This window comes from Podarcis gaigeae (genome assembly GCF_964106915.1).
Source record: "Podarcis gaigeae genome assembly, chromosome: 5".
NCBI lineage: Eukaryota > Metazoa > Chordata > Lepidosauria > Squamata > Lacertidae > Podarcis > Podarcis gaigeae.
In genome coordinates, this window is record NC_139681.1 from 82,884,703 (window position 1) to 82,908,519 (window position 23,817).

General features: G+C 42.1%; 1 long non-coding RNA gene across 1 annotated transcript in view; it reads right to left on the reverse strand.

The window, feature by feature from the left end:
- LOC310845183 overlaps positions 1-23,817 on the reverse strand; it is a 113,738-nt gene that overhangs the window by 10,388 nt on the left and 79,533 nt on the right. The gene's annotated exons all lie outside the window — the stretch shown is intronic.

Sequence of the window (23,817 nt, forward strand, 5' to 3'; positions counted from 1 at the left end):
TATTAGTTTCAAGTCCAATTGCTTTGAATGGGCAAAATAGACAAAATTTAGATAACTGGGATAATTACTCTCAGCAGAGAATTGAAAGTTAAATCTATCAATGGCTACTACTCATGGATTTCAGACAGGAAAGATGGGAAAGTGAGAGAAGCAAAAATCACTAGATAAACTAGATATTGAACCTGGAAACTTTTGCTTACAAAGCATGGAGTCTACAAGAAAGCAATGGTATTGGTGGCAAGGGAAAAAAATAAGTATAAAAAAAGAATTCCTGGGTGCAAAAATTTGGTGAGAGACCCCTAGCTGAGATTTAAAATCACAAAATATGCAGCAAAGCAAAATATACAAATATAGACTGTTAGACCTTTAAAACATGCCCTTCTGAGTTCCTTCTATACAGTGGTGCCTCGCAAGACGAAATTAATTCATTCTGCGAGTTTTTTCATCTTGCGAATTTTTCGTCTTGCGAAGCACGGATTCCCTGGGTATTAACGGTTTTAAGAAAAAGGAAACAAACTTGCAAGACATTTTCGTCTTGCGAAGCAAGCCCATAGGAAAATTTGTCTTGCGAAGCAAGCCCATAGGGAAATTCGTCTTACGAGGCATTTGTCTTGCGAGGTACCACTGTAGTTTCCCTCTTCCCCTAGCATAGAAAAAAGAACTTCCCCAAGGAGGTGGTTCCAAGGTTTGGAGCAGACACTGGAAAGGCCCTCTTTCATTCCCTACCAAGCATGCCTGTGAGGGTGACAAGACCAAGAGAAGGGCCAAAGATCTCAGAATCTGGGCAGACTTGTATGAGGAATAGTCTTTCATATAACTTGGACCTAAGTTGTATATATATATTCATTCATGCAACATTCAGCACCCCATTCATGAGCAGAATGGTCCTTCAGCATGTTGAAGGATTCTTTTTTATCCAAACCTTTATGGGTATATGGCAAATGAAGGCGACCCCAAGTTGGTTTAGATGACTATAAATAATTGCATAATCCAAAACATCTAATCTAAGGAAGTGGGGAAAGAAGAAAAGTCATCCATGTTTCTCATTAAAATGGAGAAAAGTGGATCAGAAAGAGGAAACTTTGTCACCTTGAATTTGTTCAAAAAAAGTTGAAAGGCAGCCTTCACAGATGGTAAGCTGTCATTAATACATGCAGTGCACTCTTCACCACCACCACCACCAAAAGAGTGGTGATTTCAGCAATCCCTAAGTCTTTCTCAGGAGATGCTACTCTGTGAGCTTTGATCATTTGAACATCTGAAGAGGAAAGTAAAGGATGATATCCCTGGAGCATGGAAAATTAAGAATGATTGAAACAAGTATTTTATTAAGATGATTTTTTTCTCCCTTTGTCCTCTAAGATATTGTGTGTGTGTGTGTGTGTGTGTGTGTGTGTGTGTGTGTGTATACAATTTTCTCTTTCAAAAAAGAATAACTTTATCAGGGCTGTATGTCAAATACATGCTTATGGTTTAGCAACTGCCACTTCATAATGTATTATCAAATGCCAGCAGTGCCCTTCAGCTCTCTATATTGGACAAACAGGCCAAACCCTACACCAAAGGATAAATTGACATAAATCTGACACCAGGAATCACAAGACAGAGAAGCCAGTAGGAGAACGCTTCAGTCTCCCAGGGCCTTCAAAACAGCTCTCAAAGCAGCTGTCTCATTACAAAAGAATTTCAGAAACAGACTTGAAAGAGAAGTTGCTGAATTACAACTTATCACTAAACTGAAAACTATGGAGAGACCTGGTCTTAATAGAGATATTGGATTCCTGTCTCATTACATATGCTAATCATCTACATACAATCCCTTGCTTTTTTCTGTAGGACTAATTGCAGTCATAAACAGTCATCAACAGGTTTACCATACCCATTGAGTCAATCGCACATCTCCTACTACCCTCCTGAGAAAAACCCCACTCTACCCTCCCACTATATATAAGGGTTTGGTGACTTCTTATATATACCTTTTCAGAGGGAGGGTAGATTCTTTTCCCATAAGTCAAGCAACAGAATGTAACAGTTAGCCCTATTACTGATCTGAACATTGTTTCAGAAATGAAGTGGAGCAAGACACGAGGAGGCTGCCCTAATAGAGAACCAATTTTACTGGATTCTCCAAGGCTGACAATGGAGTACAGAATGTCACCAGGACTGGGACATGTTAGGCTTCTTGGCACAAGTGAAAGAGGTAAAACCTAAGAGTATGAGTTAGGGCACACATTCATGCTCCTGTATATGTGGCATCAAGTGATCATCTGCATGGTCAACCAACATGGAATATGTAGGTCACTCAAGCTCAATTCAGGTAAAACTCTTTACAATGGTTGAAAGTCATCAATCATCAAAACATCAAGTGATGCATGAATCAGTTGTCAGACTATGACAGGGGCTCAGTTTAAAAGAAGAGAAATTGACAGGATGGGAGGGGAGAATCTTGAAACTGCTAACCAATCAGAAGCCCAAACACTAAAAGAAAAAACCCACTAAGAGCTGATACAGGATGATAAGACCATCAACCTCTTGCAGCACCTAGAACATTCTGTGCAGTCCTTATAGTCTTTACCTGGTCATAGAGACAATGGAGGGCCTGATCTAGGGCTGAGGAGGCTGTGTCTTCCTTTGGTGACCCAACCCAAGAAGCTCCATGTCTGCCTGTGGGCCATATGATACATAATGAATGCTGCAGTCCTGCAGTACCCAATGGGTGAAAGGCGTAAATAGATATAATCTGGCAAGTTTTTGTCGTCTATCAGCACAGTTGTGGATGTAATTATTGATTATAGTCTGATGCAATTTCTTGCAATATCAAGGAATGGCAACAACACTGGGACAAAAGGAATTGCTTGGATGAATATGTGGGTAAATTGTACAATGACTCTGGCCCCCAAAGTCTGGATGCTCATCCCATCCCACAAGCAGCAATATGCACCTCATGTTGTAATCCCTCCAGAACATGGACAAGAAAGGTCTATTAATTTAGTGTGATGCCTCCCAGCAGCAGTGAGGATGGAGATCAGCCAGCAATGGAAAAACAGAAATATATCATGGTAATCGAGAATATGGAGCATTGGCTCATTGGAACAATGTATACAAGGAGCTTAGCTAATGAGGACTATTTCTTGACATTTACATTTCATTTCTGTTTTTGTTAAGAAGAGTGGGTTCTTAATGAGATTGCCACCGGCTTATGGTTAGAAACTACCTTCTGCATGTCTGTCTTTGACTGCATTTGGATGTTAGACATTTGCACTAGACTTTATATTGCTGTGCCACTGACCCATCAAGAATCTTCTCTTTGGGATCTACATAGAATATGCTTTTTCATTTTTCAGTTGCTGACTGTAAAAGCAACTGGTAATGCAATTTCATTTCAGTGCCAAGGTAGACCACTCTCCTCAAAAGAGCCATCTGTTTCCAGTTTCCACTTCTTGCATCTGATATGCATCCTGTCACTGATTTGGGAAAAAAACCACCCTTATTTTCTTGACACCAGTCTTGTTACATTTTCGCCCAAGGCCAGCTCAAGGGTTTTTTATAAACATGTACAAGATGGACTGCATCCAAAGGTCTCCTTGCTACCTTTGGGGCTGGCCTTAACCAAACCAAATGCTCAGTAGAAATCTTTAGTAGATTTCTTACAACACTGAACCACTGCTGTTTTACTGGCACAGTTTTCAATCAGTGTAATAATTGAAAACACAGGGAGAGGAGACCAAACACTGATGTTCTTTTACTAAGTTCTATAGAGTTTGTTGATTTTTTTATTTTAAATAAAGTGGGCTCATTTCAGTATTTTGTAGCACGCATTTTTGTTTCTTTTCCAAGTTCTTGTCATCTGCAAGGACACCGAAGGTGCCTATCAAAGGGCAGAAGCAGTACTTACTTAGCTGTAAGTTTTGGATCGATATGATCTAAATTATAATGCATTCTGCTATTGCTGTGCTGAAACAGTTGGAGGCATGCCAGCTTTAAATTTATTATACTTTTGCCATGTCCACTATAATCTTAATGATTGGAGGGCCTGGAAAGAAGCATGCCCACATGTTATGATTTGAACACAAGCCAACATTCAAATGCATATAGGACTGGTTCTACACAGCTGCTGCTTCGGTATGCCATAACCCCCTTCCACGTTTTCTTTGTTCAAATGTTATCAGAAGAGAATGGATGGCAGCTGGATCTCCTCCAGGTTTCAGGAGGCCTCTGGCAAAGGACCATCTTATGGGCCTCCTTCAGTATCCAATGGATGCCCCTAACTTTCAAAGGTACCCATTGACTAGCGCTGCCATATGTCCAGATTTTCCCAGATGTTACCAGGATTTCAAAGGCGAAATTGACATCTGGAGGGAATTTCTGAAATGTGGTGCTTTGTCCTGGATCTCAGGCAAGTCAATTGAAAAACACTCTTTGGGTGTTTAAAAAAAACTCAACAACTTTGGGGCTTTTCTAAAAAATGCTCCCCAACAAAAGTGTCCCAAAATGTAGCAATCTTAGGCACAAGAAGCTGGTGTAAAGCAACTTGATGTAAGCTATGCCGGTGTGAAGTTACGGCAGATTCAATCCCCATTCAGCAGTAAGGCTGTTGCTGCCCTGTCCAAGCCTAGCAGAGGAAACATAAGCCTTGGAGGCTTATGTTCTATGCCGGATTGCCAGGTCGGGTGACCAAACTTAATAATAATAATAATAATAATAATAATAATAATAATAATAATAATAATAATATTTTATTTACACCCCGCCCATCTGGCTGGGCTTCCCCAGCCACTCTGGGCGGCTTCCAAAAACAATATTAAAATACTGTACTACATCAAACATTAAAAGCCTCCCTAAACAGGGCTGCCTTCAGATGTCTTCTAAAAGTCCAGTAGTTGTTGTTCTCTTTGACATCTGGTGGGAGGGCATTCCACTGGGAGGGCGCCACTACTGAGAAGGCTCTCTGCCTGGTTCCCTGTAACTTGGCTTCTCACAGTGAGGGAACCACCAGAAGGCTCTCGGTGCTGGACCTCACTGTCCGGGTAGAACGATGGGTGTGGAGACGCTCCTTCAGATATACTGGACCAAGGCCATTTAGGGCTTTAAAAGTCAGCACCAACACTTTGAATTGTGCTCGGAAACGTAGCCTTGTCTTGCCCCAGCCATGCCCCCATCTCCCCTCAGCCAGCTTTGCCTTCCCCAAAGGGAGAAGCCTTATAAAGGTTTCTACACCTTCCTCCTCCTGTGGTGACCCATGGGAAAGTTTTCTCCCATGGGCCTATGCAGGGATCATGAGGTGTGCAGAACTCTGTCGCCGTTTGCTTCTCATTGGCCCATGCACCACCAGGCAAATGCATCAAAGGGCTTAATTTGGCCCAGAATGAGGCTTGTCAGTTAAGCAACTATTGCAGTAGCAGCAGCTGCACAATCGCTTTCCTATCCAGTTCACAGAATCCCTGTTTCATTAATAACCTTTGTGTTATTAATCTATTCTTTGTCCCCTAAACTGCTCTGCAAATCCATCTAGTGATGGAAGAACTAGATTATACATTCAGATTTCTTGGTTGGCTGTAACTTACTAGTAAACCCACAGGTCCCTTGTTGACTATGTATCTAAAGAAATCTCTTGTGTACTGTTTATGCCCCAAAGTGTGTGAAATATCATATACTGTGAGGGAAATTCATCACAGCTTCTGGTATAAAAGTTTCTAATAGCTTTCTAATGCAAATGTTGTGTTTCTGACGCAAACGACCAAACACCCTGAATTCATCTAGGGCACATAGGAATTTCCAGGGTGTAACTAATAATAAAATTGAATATTATGTAACCCCAAATGCATATGTTATATGTAATAAAAAGCAAATTAGGAATGAACAGCGTTCTGTTTGGATAAAATAAGTATTAATCAAACGCCTGTTCCAAAGTTCCCTTGTTTCATTTGTCAGTACACGAAATCTCTCACATCTATAAAAGCTCAAGGTTTCTTTTTTGCTTTTGGCTACTGTAACATTTATCTGCAACCAAAGTAAAAATCAGTTCACACTGTAGAAAGGTGTTTGTTGCGTATGCACAAATGTTAGAAGCTGCAAACAACACAAAGGGTGAGGTAGAAAAAGAAGAAGAAGAAGAAGAAGAAGAAGAAGAAGAAGAAGAAGAAGAAGAAGAAGAAGAAGAAGAATAGTAGTAGTAGTAGTAGTAGTAGTTTGGATTTGATTTCCCGCCTTTCACTCCCTTTAAGGAGTCTCAAAGCGGCTAACATTCTCCTTTCCCTTCCTCCCCCACAACAAACACTCTGTGAGGTGAGTGGGGCTGAGAGACTTCAAAGAAGTATGACTGGCCCAAGGTCACCCAGCAGCTGCATGTGGAGGAGCGGATTACGAGACTACCGCTCTTAACCACTACACCACATTGGCTCTGAAAGTGTGTTGATAAGCATGTAATAATCTTATGTGTAGGAACCACAGTCAAGCAGAATATTTCTCATGCAGAAGATTTCCATGTGTTCACAAACACACTTTTCTAACTTTTATGGAAAGGGCCCGGGACTGGTGACTGGGACAGAAACCCCAAATCCCACCCCCACCCCCCGAGTGTGAAACAATCTTTATTTCTGTTTCTGATGTGCAGGCTAGGAGAGCCTTTGCTTATGTAGCCAAACAGTGCCAGGAACACACATGAGGGAGGTATTAGCATGGAAAACTAGATAGGGGAGAGTGGAATAGTGTAACTGAAATCCGGAACTGCAGAACTCTGCACTGCACCATTTTGTTGCAGTTCCCCATTGTCTAACATAAAAGGCAGTGTGGTGCAGCACTTAGAGTGTCATGCTAGGCCCTGGGAAAACAGGCTACAAACACCCACCCAGGCATGAACCTGACTGGGTGACCTTGGGCCTGTCACTATCTCTTAGCTTAATGTGCCTCAATGTGAGGATAAAAAATGGACTTGAGCTCATTGGAAGAACAGTAGGATAGACGTTTGCCAACAATTAGATGCACTTGCTCCTCAGGACTACGAGGGAATCTTGCCTGTGGCAGGGCTATTTATAACAACACTGCCTTCTGCCTCCAGCATGTGTTTCCTAGCACAGACCTTTGCTATTAGAGGAAGAAAGGAACCAACAGCATAATCCCGGCCCCCACCAAACATCTCGCTGCAAAACCTGCCTATCCGAATACTTCCAAGCCAAAGCACGCTATCCATCTCTGTGAATTGTTCTCAGTCCCTGAGGTTTATCCAGTGAATTATGCAGGCTCCCTTCATGTAGAACTTTATTAATAGCTTTCTGACAATTCAAATAAATTACATCATGTGAACTGTCATTTTCACTCTTATCCATAACCTCCTCAAAATGTCAAGGAGGTTAGCCAGGTATGCTCTTCCTCCAATTTAAATGGTTTCAAATTACATTATCACCACTCTATCCCATATCGCCCTTCACTGTGGGCTCCATTATTTTACATGTCATAAGACCAGAACTGGCTAGTCCAGGTATTGTTTTAAGCTATATCATTAAGACTAGGCAGGTTGAGACTGCCAGTTCCTTTGTAAATCCATTTTTTAAAAACTCCATAAGTTTCTTTCCTTTACTTGTAAACCACTTAGAAGCCGTTTCAGCCATTAAGCCACATGTGCATTTAGTAATAGTAATGCTAACAATAGTTTCTTTAAAGCCTCTTTCTATAACAACAAAAATGGCTCCCGTTTATGCAGAAAGATAAATCAAATTTGCTATCGCAAGATGTAGTGATGTGCAGTATCTGAGACAGCTTAAAAAGATTGGACAAAATTCATGGTTGATAAGTTTATCGATAACTATGGCCATTGCTTTGTTGTAATGTACAATGTGCTGTCACTAGTTTTTTGCCTATGGTAGCCATTTTGTGCTGGCATCCATTGCAGTTTTATCAAGTTGATCAGTGACATGTCAGTTTTTACCAACAAGCACTGGCTCTATGAAACCTCCATCTTCAGGGACAGTATTCTGTCTTTAGTACCTGCATGTGACCTTCCTAGAGTCATGTGACTAGCCACTTGAGAAGTGTGTTGCCAGGCTACACGGGTCTGATTCAGTATAGTTGTCCCTATCCATATTGAAAACGCATAGGGTCTCTTTCTTTTGATGCGCACAAAGGCTCGCAATGCCACAATGAATGTGTTTTTAAGGTGCCGCAAGTCTATTTCTGCAACAGATTTAACTCACCTATATTCTTCTAGATATAGGTATTTCAAGTTCAGAACAGTAGAACTCATTTCATGTTGTTTACACTGAACAGATAAGAGTTGTTGAATAGGATGTAAATAGAATTCCATCTGCAAACTGAAAGGATTTACATTTGGAAACAGTTCAGAAAAATTGCAAAAACAATTGCTCCATGTTCAGTGTAGTTGAGTATCTGCAAAGCCTATAGACTTTTCTCTTTAGATTGCGGTTGAGCAATCAAATGTGAATGCTATCAGCAACCAGGCATACTTCCTTTCTCAATCCAGCATAAGTGGTTTTGAATCAAAGCAAAACACTGCATTTAGGAACATGCAAGGCAATTTAAAGAAAGGTTTGGATGCCCTGACCACAAACTCATGTAGAAGTTTTTAGAACATATTTTGTGTGGAGTCTGAATTGCTCCCCTCACATGTGCAGCCATTTTTTGATGGATGAGACCAAAAAAGGATACTTGGCCTCACGTCTGACACAGTTGGATGGCTGTTTCTCCTTAGATCTTAGCAAATATTAGCATATTTAAACCCTGCAGAATCTGTACTGTGAATATTTCTCTAGCTTTGATCCCAGAGCAGTTTGAATGTGCACAGAGATTCTATGTCACTACATCCACTTAGTCACTACTTTTTAGATGTGCAATGTCATGTGTGCAAAATGGCATAGATTTGATTTTTTTCTGCAGGCAAATTTGATTCCTCCTTAAATTAATTTCTGTTCCACACACACAAGAAATACCTTTAAACTTATTGAAACTTGGCTTCTCTCCTAATTACTTCATATTTCCCAAATCTGATAATCTAGAGATATGTGGAGGACCACTTCCCATCACTTCAAGACATTGTATTACCCCTTAAAATTATTTGTGATTTCTTTCCTATATATATTTAAAAACAACAATGGTTTTTTCAAGATAGCAAAGGTGAAAATCAACAATTTCAATAGGTCTATGCTGAGTAAAACACAGCTGACTACCACCCACATAACTGAATGCCCAGACCCAGGAAGGAGAATTTCTGCAAATACTTTGGAAGTGGAACAGTGTAGTTATTGCTAACAGAATGCTTATTTCTTTTAAGAACTCACATCCAACTCTCCCTCTCCCCCCCCCCCCAATAATCACTTTACAAAAGCTAATAAAGGCTGGATTAAGCTACAGCTTTGAAGAACTCATCTCAAAAGGAACCCTGAAACACTGTCTAAAAGCAATATTATCGGTATTAGAAGCTGAAAAATTATGCCAAAAGATCTAGGTCAGTGCTTTATATATATATTCAAAACAATAGTACTGATGCCAAAAATATCCAGTGTCCAAAAGAAGCCTCAGATAGTCTGAGGGTCTTTCGGTCTCCAAGTTTTATGTAAATGTTCATCCTTCTATGTGAGCTTTGATTCACAAGGACTGCTGTCTTAGCAGTTTGCAGTGAGGATTCAGTACAGTAGATAAAACCTGTACGAATCAGCAAAGGTATTTCCCTTTGTCTGTATAAGGGATGTGTACCAGTCACAAGATTTGACTTGTGTCTGTGGGCTTTGAGAGGGAGCTCATTGTGTTTTGGAGCTGCTTTGTTTGTTTCCAGTTTGTCTCATTATTCGGGACCAAATTAGGTAGGTTTAATGTAAATCTCCCTCCTTCACATACAAACCCTTCACTGCAAAAGGAAATCTAAAAATGGTGACATTTTTCTCCTTTTCACAGAAGTGAATGAAATTTGAAGGCATTTGAGTATCTCCAGAGTTGAATAACTCCAAACTATAGGCCGATGCTTCCACACATTTTTATTCTGATTTATTTTCTGCCAGACAGTTTACAATGTGTATTTGTAGTTGTCTCCATGTGAGGGCATGAAAAATGCTAAATTTCAGGATGATAGTAGTAGTTCTTTGGCAACAACAGACATTACCATTCTGAGGCAGGGTAGATATAATAGGATTCATAGAGAGCATTTAAGCTATAGATATCTGGGAAAGACTGGGAATGTGGAACATGCCATTCTGCTAGCAAGGACCCAATACCTCAAGAGTCGTGGGGTGGGGCTTATTCTCCCCACTACAGATATTTTGGAGGTATTTTTCCTCCTCCTCAATTGACTTGCACAGGAGAAAGAGCAGTAGTGGAAGAAAAACAGCATAGAACACCATGAAAAACAAACTCAAATTTTAAACCTTTCCCCAAATCACTGTGACTGGAGAGGCCACTACTTTCATTTGCACAGTACAAAATGAGAAGCTTTTTACCTTTAAAGATGGTACAGAATGTGCTAAATAAATAAATAAATAAATAAATAAAATATTGGGGCGGGGCATAAGAAGGGAAGAGCCAAAAAAAACAGTCCAGTTTGATTTCAGCAACCTATCTAGCCATGGAATGCTGATCATCTGTTGGTGGGCAGAATCAGAAATCAGCAGGGGACTAAAATGGCTCAAATCCTGAACAGAAGCATTCTGTGCTGCAACATTTTGTTGCAGCCCCAAATGGTCCCATACAAATATTGAACTCTATATATACCAGGAGGGCAATTAGATAAAGTAGAGGATTTTGCTAGTCCTGAAGTTAAGTAGCCCTGTATTTTGTGGCCCTGTTTGAAGCACAGCACAGTTGTCAGGATAAGATCAACACTTTAAACTGAACTGTTTAAATTCTCCTTGTGTTGCATTCTAGGTTTCTGAACACCATATGAAAAAGAGGGACAGCATGGCAGTGATGGCAATGTATATGCTTTAGGCCAATATATGTTAATGAATAATTGACCTGCCATAATATGCAATTACAGCAAAACTCCACGCACCATTGTATAATGGCTCTTCCATTAAAACGTCTCTGTCTTTTCTGAATGATGCATTGCATTGCTTCAGACACCACTTGTCTTAGAATCTTTGTGAACTGTTCTGCTGATGATACCAATTTGTGTCCTGAATTCTTTGTGGGTTGGGGTTATCATTAATGCATGACCAACCAGTGATGACCAAGGAAGGGCTTGGAATCCAATTCAGCACATGACAAACGAGCACTTTGCCTACCAGGTTTCCTAGATGCCTTCATTGTGTATAGTGCTATACACAATGCTTCATTGTGCTATAGTGAAGATTAACAAATTATTTCTGTCAGAAAACTTCTAAAGGAAAAACTAAAAGTGCTATCTTAGACATGTTGACTCAGAAGTAATATCTACAGAGTTCAGTGAGGCTTCCTTCAAGAAAAGTGTACATAACATTGCACCCCAAGTCATCTGCTTCCCACAAGTATAACACATTAATACATGCTAATTGAGGAGTGTGTAACCTCCAACCTGTGAGCAGAATGAGGCCCTCAAAGCATTTCTGTCTGGTTCTTAGGACTCTCCCCAGGTCACGCCTTTCAGTGAACAGCTGTGGGGTCTTTTTGAGTGATGTTATCTGGCTAGAATGTGTCCTTGTGGTGTGGTAATTCATCTTCGATTCCTAGATGAAGGACAGAGAGGTGTGGAGGGGGAGTATAAAAAGCCTTGACATTGGGGTGGGTGGACTATTGTCTAATCATGCAGGGATCAGCAAACTTTTTCAGCTGGGGGCTGGTCCACTGTCCCTCAGACCTTGTGGGGGGCCGGACTATTTTTTTTTGGGGGGGGGAATGAATTCCTACGGCCCACAAATAACCCAGAGGTGCATTTTAAATAAAAGGACACATTCTACTCATGTAAAAACACGCTGATTCCTGGACCATCCATGGGCTGGATTTAGAAGGCGATTGGGCCGGATCCAGGCCCCGGGCCCTGGGCCTTAGTTTGCCTACCCATAGTCTAATGCATACCTGACAAGTGTCCTGGAAAAACCTGAGACATCCCGTTTTCCCCCACAAAAGCACAGCAGCCATTGGGGATGCTGGGATATTGTGCAATTTCATGCCAAGAACGTGCCCTGGAAAAAAGTGTTCCCCCCCCCCAGGCCACAGTCTCACAGTTCCCCCAAACACACATTTAGGGGTGCTGTGAGAGAATGCCCTCCCCAAAAGCACATCTTCAGGGCTCTGTGATCTTGCATGGGTCATGTGACAGACGTGGGAGCATGGAGAGGAAGATGTGCATCCCAGTTTTGGGACTCAACATGTTGGAAGGTATGCTAATGTAAGAAGGTGAAAATTGCATTTCTGGTTGCAAAATGTGAAGAACTGGATTTAGGATTGGAAAAATGAGAAACTAATATAATTAAAATTGATAGATCCTTCCACCCTTATTTGAGATGTACAAGAATGAGAGATGGGATGGGGAAAAGGAGGAAGAAAAGAAGAGAGTAAGGCAATGGGTAGAAACACTAAAACAGAGATACCAACTGAAATAAGAGAAACTCCATTTTGGAATTTAGGAGTTTATTTTCATCCCTTCTACAGCACACTTAACATTGCTTATTTTTCCTTTAAAAATAGCACACAAAAAGAACAATGACCAGAAGCTAATCCATTCATTTTAAAATACCCTCAAGAAATATATTTTCTGCAGCTTTACATTTGCCTCTTTTTCTTTTTGCTAAGGGAAGCAATTTCTAAAAGAAGGAGAAATGCTTAGCAGGAGAACAAGAGTGCCTTGAAAAGCTTATACAGAGATAAGTATTTATTATGCCTGTGGCAAGATGATGTATCATTTTGGACCAGTGTCTAATTTCATAAAGAATAAAAAAATGCATAGACTGATATTAATCCCAAGACTGATGGCAGGTATTTGGACATTCGTCCATGTAAGCAAAACTCATGGTATAAAAAAAATAACATGAGAAGATGGTTGTATGTAAGTATGGTTGGATGGATGTGTAGAGCTGCCTTCTACTGGAGGCATTCTGATAGCCTTGGTGAAGGTCGCCCACCCCCGGCCAGTGTGGTGTAGTGGTTCAGAGTGGTAGACTTGTAATCTGGTGAACCGGGTTCGCGTCCCCACTCCTCCACATGCAGCTGCTGGGTGACATTGGGCTAGTCAGACCTCTCTGAAGTCTCTCAGCCTCACTCACCTCACAGAGTGTTTGTTGTGGGGAAGGAAAGGAAAGGAGATTGTTAGCCGCTTTGAGACTCCTTAGGGTAGTTGTAGTAAAGTTGGTACTGTTTAGAAATCATTCCTTGGTCAAGTAAAAAGAGTGAAGCCTTGTGGGAACTCCATCAGCCACAAGGGCCCTGGGAAAGAAGTTGTGTTTCTTTAAACTCCAGACTAGCTGGCTCCTTGGCGTGAAAGGTTTATTGGAATAAAGGAAGCCTTGATTTAATGAAAGGACTAACACCTGGGTCTAAGAGTGTGAACATCTCCCCCCAATGATGCTATCTGTCCTTGAATTGCTTGGGAATGTGTATCTGGATAATTTCCACGGAAGGGAGGAAACTCTTTGATTTGAATTCCGGACACTAAATTGACCCAGCTGCCAAGGGGTAGATTGATTGACTAGCAAGCCGGTCATTGGTGAGTTTAAAAATTAATTAAGACTTATGATTGGCTTGAGAGTTACGACGCCAAGTGCGAATTGTGAATAAAAGATCAGGGAACTGTTTGAGAAGTTGCTCTCTGCCATTGCTCACTGCAATCCGCAAAGATGCCCGGCTGTGATGTCCCAACTAATAGCCGTCGTTTCGTCTTTTGAAATGGAGATCTTCAAAAGCCTTCAGTTTGCGGATTCTTGAAAGGACTTCAACTATCCTATTTGTGTTAGACTTTGTGAGTATGTAAGTTAGCTAGACTATGCAACGTCTTTATTTTCTTATCTGTGACTTTCAAAAGATGTGCCTGCTGTTTTAGCATGTTCCTTATGTTATTTTAAAATAAACTTTTAAGAAAAGAAACTGTTTTAGTTTGTGTGCCTTCCCGGGGGAATAGCTAAGTCCTAGCCTTACGCTTGGTTACACTCTACCGTAGAATTTCTGTCTGCAAGTCTGTGGAAACAACTTGTGGAGTGGGGGGTAGCCAGGCTAACGGGTCACAGCCTTCTCCCTGGGTTGTGATCCTGGGTCCCCTGGAATAGAGGGAGTGGTGGCAGCCCTACCGGGTCGAGTTTGTTCTGTTTTTGCAAAAAGTAATGTGCCTGCCATGGGACGCAGGTGGCGCTGTGGGTTAAAGCCTCAGCGCCTAGGACTTGCCGATCGAAAGGTCGGCGGTTCGAATCCCCGCGGCGGGGTGCGCTCCCGCTGCTCGGTCCCAGCGCCTGCCAACCTAGCAGTTCGAAAGCACCTCCGGGTGCAAGTAGATAAATAGGGACCGCTTACCAGCGGGAAGGTAAACGGCGTTTCCGTGTGCGGCTCTGGCTCGCCAGAGCAGCGATGTCACGCTGGCCACGTGACCCGGAAGTGTCTCCGGACAGCGCTGGCCCCTGGCCTCTTGAGTGAGATGGGCGCACAACCCCAGAGTCTGTCAAGACTGGCCCGTACGGGCAGGGGTACCTTTACCTTTACCTTTAATGTGCCTGCCAACCCTGCCCTAGGAGACCTTGTCTGGCCAGAGAGCAGAGACAGGTGAGGGAGGGGCAAGCAGCTGGGGGACAACATTACTACAGTAGTGATAAAGCGGGATGTCAAATTCAAACTCTTCTTCTTCTTAGTCATTCTCGCAAGCAGGGAGCTCAAAATTAATTTTGGAGATTCTGACAGTGAGAAGTGGAGCTGGACCTACCAATAGGCAAAGTGGTGAGGCTGTTTCAAAGTCATCATCATTATTTGTAGGAAGTTTCCAATAATAATTATCATTGGAAACGTCCTCCAAATAAGGGGATTGATTAAAAGGAAGTTAAAAGGCAATGTCAAGAGAGTCAACTCATTCCAAAAGGCTTGTAAGTTGTTGGAATAAAAAATATTGGAAGCTCAACAGCTGTGTATACCACAGATCAGACAAAAATACCACAAGGGTCAAGAGGATGCCAGCATGGTTAATCAGCATGGTTAATGAGTCAAAAAATGGCAAGCTAATTTGGGGCCTGAGCTTTGAGTTGGGTTGTGACATCTCTTGGTTTTCCCTGGTCGTGTTTGACTGGCCAGGGTGATTTGGGGCTGTGAGGTGGGGGGGGGGGGGTTGGTGGCAAATTTCCCAAAGTTCTCCCCCTCCTCTGCATCATGCTCTGGCTGCATCTACACAGCTAGAAGAAAACTCTCTGAAAATGCTCTGAAAACAACCGTTGTAAAGCTCACAATGGAAAATTTCATAGAGTTTCCATTTCAGCTCTATAGCACCATCTGCTGTCACAATGGGTCCTCAAAGTTTCAAATCTCCTGCGGGCTGTGTGTGTGGAGATGCTCCTTCCTCAGTCCTTAAGAAGATACAGCAGCTGTCTCTTAGCAGAGAAATTATACAAATGGTAGCTGACAAGGGTTTTTTCTCGGGTGCCGTCTGAGCTTTTACCTTTCCACAAGGATTCAGCATGGAATTCAAAATGGATGGCTAGAGTTCATCCTTCCCATTGTGAGCAAAACAGACAGTTAATCCTATCAGGAGAAAAGAGGTTCTTGTTTTTAATGGTCTTCAGAGGGATTTGGTGTCTGACATCTCGGCAGAGCTTTGCTTTGTAATGGCTGTCTTAGTTCATTGCAAAGTTGGACGTTTGCAAGACTGTGACAAATTAGCTCAATGTACACAGAACTTTGATCATTTTCTGTACAGTACAGCAGGAAAGACCAGAATAGGGTCATTCTAAGTTCTTCTGATCCAAGAAGGAGAACAAAACACACTGGGGGTGTTTTTTAGTGGCAGGATCGCTTTTGTCAGTTGAGAAATGCATCTCACTTATTTCTTCATTGCTCTCAACCATAGCTGCCATGGGAGGTCAACTAAGTCATACCAGAGGGCATCTTTTATCATATGATGATATGATATTTCTGCAAATTGGGCAATTTACGGTTGCCTGTGAAAATGGTCATGTGGTGTACATACAGTCCGCAACAGTGGAAGCAGAGTATAACCCTAGGGCTAGTAACCATGGATAGGCCTATACTCCATGATTTTCCATGCTCCTCTTTTAAAGTCATCCAGGTTTGTGGGTGTCACTCTATCTTGTGGAAGAAAAACTGGGGATTTGTGTGGTCAGGTTTGCACTTTTTGAACGCAAAGTCCTGGATGTTTCATTCACATTCGGTTGAATCATAGCTGCCAAATTTAAAGAATCCCTCATCTGAATTCAGGCTATTCTAACTTGATATGATACTACAGTGGTACCTCTGGTTATGAACTTAATTCGTTCCAGAGGTCCGTTCTTAACCTGAAACCGTTCTTAACCTGAGGTACCACTTTAGCTAATGGGGCCTCCTGCTGTCGCTGCGCCGCCAACACACAATTTCTGTTCTCATCGTGAGGTAAAGTTCTTAACCCAAGGTACTACTAACCCAAAGTGTTTGTAACCCAAGGTGTTTCTAACCCAAGGTACCACTGTATAAGCATCTGTGAGAATATGAGACAAAATCCCAGTTTCCCCACCCTAATCAGCAGGTTTCCATAATAAATCTGCCCACTTACTTCAATTTTAGCCAGTTTCCAATAAATGTTTTCACCTCTGATTGTTTCACAAATGAGTCCCCATGGTTCTGCTGCACTGCATGAGTTGCATGGCTGTAAAGCTAACAAAACATTTTTCTTGTGGGTACAGTTTTTACTTACTGCGTTTGACATGGGTTAATATGAAAGGATTACCATCAGAGATGCTACGGAATAAAACACAACTCTACTCGCCACCCTCCATGGTGGGCTATGTTGTGCTGCCAGTGTGACAGACAGGAGGAAGGCAACGAGAGCTGCAGGATCAGTATTGCTGCATCATAAACTGGCTGTACCAGCAACAGGTGACGGGGTGGTGCCCAGGTCTGTAACTCACCTCCTCTAGACTGTTCTGTGGGCATACATAAATTTCAAGCGAAGCCACGGTGCAGCCTCAGTGTTTGCTGTGACTTCCCTTCCTCCTGACTTTGTTAGAAACATCCTTGCAGTGGGCAATGGACAGCTGCTGGTTCACAGGGATGGATAATTTTTTTAAACCATGATAACTGTCAAACACGTGGTAAGGTTTTTGCCTTCCTCAAAGCGGCATGCATAATTCTGCTGGAATTGTTCCTGTGTCAAGTTCTATCACAGCTTCAGGAGTTGGCAGGGAATGGATTTGGGCAAAATCCATAGAGGCCTGAGGCAAGGATGCCCCAAGGCCTTGGCTCCATCTCAAGGGACTAAGGCCAGTAGCATTATACCCAGGTTGTGAGTGGGGGCTCACCAGAATAGTCTGGGCCAAAGTGGGTCCCTTCCAGACACCCAGCTCCTCCTTTCTGGTCCCCAGCTGGGGGGTAGGAAAATAGGTTTGCCTACCCTAAATGAATGACAACCCTTATCTACCCTTCAATAAAACAGTGTAAGAATGCAAACAATTGGGTACAAAAATGATAACATATTACACTGCTGATGGTTCAGCACGAGAGATTTGGAATCGTATGAAGATGCTAGTTAGAAGAGAAAGCTTATCAGAGTCCTGAACACCACTGAATTTATGCCTTCTCAATTTCAAAATGGAAACATCAGGGAACATTCTCTTCTGCTAATTTAATAATCTGGAGGCTAGGTTTAGCTAGAGAGCAGCAGAAGAGAGGCTTGGGAGGGGGGAAACACACTGATAAATAACGCTAGTAAGCTTGTCCATTGCTCTAAGAAGGTCATGTTACTCTTGATATGCACAAATCAAGTTACTCATCTCAGATTTAAATTGAAGATGGAAATAATCAGTTTTGTTCTCTTTTGTGTCCACTGGTAGACTTGTAATGCCATTGGAATGACAATACAAGGGTGACAGAAATACATATTCCGTTTAGATTAGGTCATTATTTTATCTAAGTATTCACAGCACAGGGTCATATGAAATGAGATTTTACAGGGTCAAGGGGACTGAGAGTAAAATCAATAAAATTACAGGAGACTGGGAGATTAGTGGGCAAAATTGCATTGCTAAGAACTGTGATCAAAGTTTCTGACAAAAAGGAAGTGTGGGAATAGTACATAAAATGATTGCTTGGGGAGCGTAATGGCAGGCTGTGCAAATTCCTTCATTCAAATGTCATTTTTAACATTGTGTAATAAAGGCAGCAATCCTATGGCAAGATGCACCAGGATGAGCTGCTTAGGATGCAGCAGAACTCTGGCTCAGACAACTGATTCCCAGCTCAGCCAGCACTGAGTCCCCAACCCTGGCTCAGCCCCCCAAAATATGCTCATCCTGGCTCAGCTTGGGCTCAGCCTACCAAACTGAAGCTGGCTGAGCTGAGGTTGAAGGAACAGGTTACCCAAACCTGACTGTGCAGCTCAATGCTCATTGAGCATGAACAGATATTCCTGTTCCTGTACTCTTATCTTGGGGGAAGAAGGTCACCCACTATAGGAGTACTCCTGGCACCATCCCCGGGCGCGGGGGCTGACAGGCCTGTCTTGCAAGGTCTGTGCGTCAGCGTGGTCAGGATATTTACAACCTATAAGATAAGCCCCAGATCTCTCCACTCGGAACTGACAAAGCCATCCATTAAGCCTTCATGGACTGATAAAGGAGAAGGCTTTGTTTATACAGCTGGTTTGTGTTATACAGCTCAAGCTAATGCATTTTAGCTAATGGATCCTTGAAGAAGGAATTTGGGAATTTTGGGGGCTTGGTTCAGGTGGCTGCACAGTTAGGTTTGGGTAACCTGTTCCTTCATTGTTAGTACCAAAAAGGGGGGGGGGTTCTGGGGTGTGGCAGAGGTGGGAGAAGAGGGTGTGGGGTTATGCTGAATCCTTAACCCATTCAACTCAGTCATGCAACCTTACAATCTGACATAGAACCCTATTTTAAAGGCTTGTTCTCTCTCTGCCAGCCTAGCAGCAGTTCCACTACTAGACAGGTTTTCAATCTGGTTTAACTGTACACTGGCTTAACATACAAGAGCATCCTTTATACCAGCTTTCCGTGCATATGATTGCTAACTTAGTGGCACCACTAAAATATAATTCAGTCCCTTAAACGTGTTGTCCAGGGAATCCAGCTGATGGGTAGGGTTGGGGGAGAGGCAGACTCTGGTGGCTGTTAGAGACTCACGAAAACAAATGAGATGGGTGGAATTAAATTCGAAGGAACACTTGTATGCTTTCTGTCCTACTTTGTTCATAATGTGTGAGAGAATAGCTGACATCCTGTCTCCAACAAAAGTAGAAAGAGCTGCAGCAATAATTTTGCAGAATTGAAAGAAAAGGTCTCTTTATCAGTTTCCTGAAGAGAAACTTTGACTCCAAACAGAACATTGATGCTCATTTTTTGGATAAATTTATGACTTGGGAACAACAGCCATAAGACTTGTTTTCCTCCCAAAGTAGAATCTTGCTCTTTCACTTCAACCTTATCTCCGTAAGATGCACTGGCAGTGGGTGGGAGCGTTATCAAAGGGTTGTAAGCAAGCCCTTCCCTTTCCACATAGGAGTCAGTAAGAAGAAGAAGAGTTTGGATTTGATATCCCACCTTTCACTCCCTTTAAGGAGTCTCAAAGCAGCTAACATTCTCCTTTCCCTTCCTCCCCCACAACAAACACTCTGTGAGGTGAGTGGGGCTGAGAGACTTCAAAGAAGTATGACTAGCCCAAGGTCACCCAGCAGCTGCATGTGGAGGAGCGGAGACGCAAACCTGGTTCCCCAGATTACGAGACCACCGCTCTTAACCACTACACCACACTGGCTCTAAATATCTAAAAATTCTAAATATCTTTAAACTATAGATTTTGCCCAAGCAAATTGGCACATGTGCCCCATCTTCCTTCACATCACCCTCAAGGTTCATCCCTACACCTTGCTGGATGGGAACAGGTAAGAGATCTCTGTGGCTTGGTGGGTATAAGATACTTGGGGAATTCCACTTTCTATATCTCTCCATTCAGAGAACTGTCCTTATAATTTTGGTTTCAATTAATACTGTTCAGTTCATCAATCAACTAGATCTCATATGATTAATTGACTTAAATGATTAGACTCAACAGGTCACCTCCCTCCGCATTAAATGCATTATGTGAAGACACAACTTTATCTACATTTCTATCCACATCTCGCCAAAAGTTGTGAATTAATAATTGGTTTAAATTTCTGTTTTCAAGTATTTTGCAAATATGCATTTTCTTTGGTGGGGGAGACATTATTACTCATAAAAGCTTATATACAATGAAATGTGAAACCCATTTATATATGTCATCCATAAATTTAATGATTTTCTTTGCCTTTTCAAGCAATTCAATAGATGCCTTAAGGTTACCTTGTCCTTCTGGGAGGCTCAGAATTTCCTTTAACTTATAATTGCTCGTGATAATAAAATATAACAGCTGAGATATGGAGCAAGCTCCTAATCTGAAATATCAAAAAGTGATGCAATCTTGTTCCTAAAAAGGGGTGGATGATTATGGGTATTGGTAAGAGGGTATATTAAATATATTTAGTCCGCTATGGACCCACATGTGTGGGTTAGTGAACAAAAGAAAAATGACTGGTGCCTGTTTTTGAAAACCATGGCTTGCACATAAAGAGCCCCAGTAGCAGAGTTTAAATCCCATTGTTAGGCAGATTTAGTGAAGCACAGGAATAGGCCTTTAAACCTTCTTTTAACATTTTCCAGCTACTTGAGGCAACTGGCCCTCTTTTCCTCTGATGCAGAGAAACAGGCTACACGCTGAAGTACATTTAAAATATACTTTCCTTACATTGCCCTTAACAGCAACAAAATAATGCAAGTAAATGCTCTTAGTTGAAAAATATAGCAAAGGGAGAGATCTGTTGAGGCATGTCTAACCCTGTCATTTGCAGCATGAAGGGAGAGGAAGAGGGGGTGGGAGAGGGAGGGAGGGAGGGAGGGAGAGAGAGGGGGGGACAGTGGCCATGGCACTGAGGCAGTGAGCAAAATCAAGAAGACAAGACTATCAAGGGAAAAGTTATTTTAAAAGTAATATGCTAGAACTGTGAACTGCCCTGAGACCTTATGATGAAGGGTGGTTTATAAGTCAAAGAAAGAAAGAAAATGAGGTGAATTATGTTCAAAATTTTATGAAATTGTCACTAAAGATAATACGACAGTTGCAGAGAAGGTAAATTTTATACCAAGTATCCTATTGGCTTTATTAACTAGAAGTTTCGGCCCAAGTGTTTGTGATAGGCAAGCTCAAACCAAGGGTGCACTGAGGTGAGATGAAAGAAAACTGTATGGTACCTGGAGGCTTTGCTCCACAGGTCAAAGAACAGCTCCAGGGTAGGGGTAATACTAAGGTAAGGCCATGCATGAGAGTTCTACCGTCACTGTCTATGACAGGCATAGGCAAACTCGGCCCTCCAGATGTTTTGGGACTACAACTCCCATCATCCCTAGCTAATAGGACCAGTGGTCAGGGATGATGGGAGTTGTAGTCTCAAAACATCTGGAGGGCCGAGTTTGCCTATGCCTGGTCTATGAGCAACTGGGAATCACAAGTGAGCAGACTGCTGTTGCACTCATATCCAGTGGCTGGGAAAACCCAGCCAGATGGGCAAGGTATAAATAATACCCGACAGACATTTGCTGGACTAGATGGGCCATTGGCCTGATCTAGAATGCCCACCTTCTTATGTCCTTAAATCATTAAACCATAATTCTTCAACCTTGGCTCTCCAGACATTACTGGGATTCAACTCCCATCCCAGAGCCACGCTAGATGGAGGGGATGGAGGTTATTGAGCAACAACATTTGGTGACCTAAATATGGGGAAGCATAAGTTAAATTCCTAGTGTCACAGCAATTTCTGCTGTTGCCCCTGTACCTTGGGCTTCCCTTCCTCCTACCCTATGTGAAGCAGCAGTCATCAGACTCTACCACACTTTACGTGTTTGAATCCTCTGGTTTTCCATTTTTATCCACTTATATATACACTTTTCTCTGTTTTTCTCTGTTACTGTGTAATTGGTTTTAGGAATTGCTTGTTTATTTTAGATTGTATGCCACTTAGATTTTTTTAAAAAATATATTAAGTGGTTTATAAATGCTTTTAAATACTTAAAATATACCTGCCCTAGATGCACTGACTATTACAACACCCACAGGTGTACAGGGTACCTGAGCTTAGTATCTCTTCATCTCATCAAATTCAACCCAAATAGAATTTCACCCTCTCTCTCTCTCTCTCTCCCCTCCCCCCCCCCCCACACTATCAGGGTCTGGAAGACTATCACCTTTATCTCTGTACTGGTTTTGCAACCAATATTGATACACAAAGCATAGTGTTACATGTACAATAAAACAACATCATAGCTTGCAGACCAAACTTTCCACCAGAAAGTAGCTGTAGAAATGTGTGTGTCCCCCCCCCCCCCACACACACACCTTGTTTGTGCATGATAAAAAGCAAAGGTTTCTTGTCTACTTCTCTTGGACACAAAGATAATCAAACAGTCCCAATTCTTCTTTGAGAATGCTCTCTCTACAGTAAGCAGGAATCAGCTGCACCTCCAGGGATAGCAGCCGTGATTTATATTTATGAAAGAGCAAAGAACCAAAAAGGAAGGAAGGAAGACAAGAAAAAGTAATCCAAATACAGAGGAATCCCACATTGGGAAGCCTATAACTATTCAGGGGTGTATAATGTACACAGCTTGCATCCAGTAACAGATGCCACTGCACTTACAATTACACCATTGCGCCAATTTATTGGATTTCACAATACATACAAAATATAAGATTACCCGCAGTTCTGCAACCACTGAGCACAACGGAAAGAGTTATGTTCGAGGCAGAAACCCTAACAATCCGGATTTCCTTCCTGAAGGCCCTTTAAATCAAGTCCTTCCTATCAACATCCATCATGGGCTCTAATTTGTTTATTTATTTCATATATATTTCTTTGCTGTGGGAAGAGACAAATGAGCTCAAGTAATGACTCCCTTACACGGAGGAGCCTCTTTGCAGAGGGAGGGAGGAGGGAAAGCTCTTCAGCTGCTCTCTTTATTGATCAGCGGCTAGAAACCTAATGTATTTAATGTATGCCTTGGAGAAATCATGTGTTCCATGAAGCAAAAGAATGAGGCTCAGCATCTGCTTAAAGTCTTTAAGAAATGCTCCAAGTGAAGCGGTGAGATGCTTTGGAGGAGAAGGGGGAACAGAGGCATGCTTGCTCATCCACAAAGGGGGCAAATTGAAGTAGCCTTGAGAAATGATGCAAAAAGTGCCTGGTCCTTCTAGCAATTTTAACAATGTGATGAATGTAGCCCCTAAGCCTGGTCTAGCTGGTGTAGCGCTCCCATCAGCCCCAGCCAGCATGGCAAATGATCAAGAATGATGGGAGATGTAGGACAACAATATCTGGAGGACACAAGGTTGGCTAGCCTTGCCCTAAACACAGGACTAAGCAGGAAAAAACCTCACAGAGTGCAAAGGATAGCCCTATCAGAGTCAAGCTGGGCTGAAATGCTCCCCTATTTTCTGTAGGAGCAACAGGGGTTAGGGGACATTCTGAGACTTTCAGGGCAGGCAGATTTTTTACAATTTTCAGGGGGAGTGGTTTTTCTTTTCAATATAAAGATTATAGGAAACTGCCTATAGGAAGTCCATCGAGTCCTTCCATGTTGCAGTTATTAATATTGTGCAGCTTAAAGCAATTGATGCATTGAAAATGGCTCCTTT